Raw genomic sequence first — 702 nt, forward strand, 5'->3', positions numbered from 1 at the left:
CCGATCAGAGATCACTTTCGACCGGTGATCAATACTCATTATTCTGGGATAGCTCGGCAGAACATCACGGCGAATAATTTTTAGTTGAAGCCAGCTCTGATTAATATGGTGCAGCAGAATCAGTTCAGGGGTGCAGCTACTGAAGATCCAAATCTGCATCTGCGTACTTTTCTGGAGATTACTGACACAGTGAAGATTCATGGTGTTACTGAAGACACCATCAAACTACGATTGTTCCCGTTTTCTCTTAGGGACAATGCTCATAGTTGGTTGCAATCACTACTTCTTGGGAGTATCACTACATGGGATGATATGGCTTCTAAATTTCTGGCTAAGTATTTCCCACCTGCTAAGTCTGCTTAGTTGAAAATAGAGATCACTACATTCAAAAAGCAAGATTTTGAGCAATTGTATGAAGCCTGGGAGTGGTACAAGGAGTTGCTTAGGAAGTGTCCAAACCATAATTTTCTGGACTGGGAACAGATTGAGTTATTCTACAATGGTTTGAATGGGCCAACTCGTATTTTTGTGGATGCTGCAGCTGGAGGTTCAATATTTTCTAAATTTCCTGAACAGGCTTATGAGATGCTTGAGCAAATGACTGTTAACAGTTATCAGTGGCCGAGTGAGAGATCTGCAATAAGGAAGCCTGCTGGAATTCATGAGGTTGATGCATTCACTGCTTTGACTGCTCAGATGGCT

General features: G+C 42.0%; 1 non-coding gene across 1 annotated transcript; it reads right to left on the reverse strand.

The window, feature by feature from the left end:
• Positions 1-361: 361 nt before the first annotated feature.
• On the reverse strand, positions 362-467 carry LOC140872695 (small nucleolar RNA R71). The gene has a single exon (XR_012147893.1). It is a non-coding gene; the product is annotated as a small nucleolar RNA R71 (small nucleolar RNA).
• Positions 468-702: the final 235 nt, after the last annotated feature.

The sequence above is a fragment of the Henckelia pumila genome, unplaced genomic scaffold (assembly GCF_033568475.1).
Source record: "Henckelia pumila isolate YLH828 unplaced genomic scaffold, ASM3356847v2 CTG_466, whole genome shotgun sequence".
Classification (NCBI taxonomy): Eukaryota; Viridiplantae; Streptophyta; class Magnoliopsida; order Lamiales; family Gesneriaceae; genus Henckelia; species Henckelia pumila.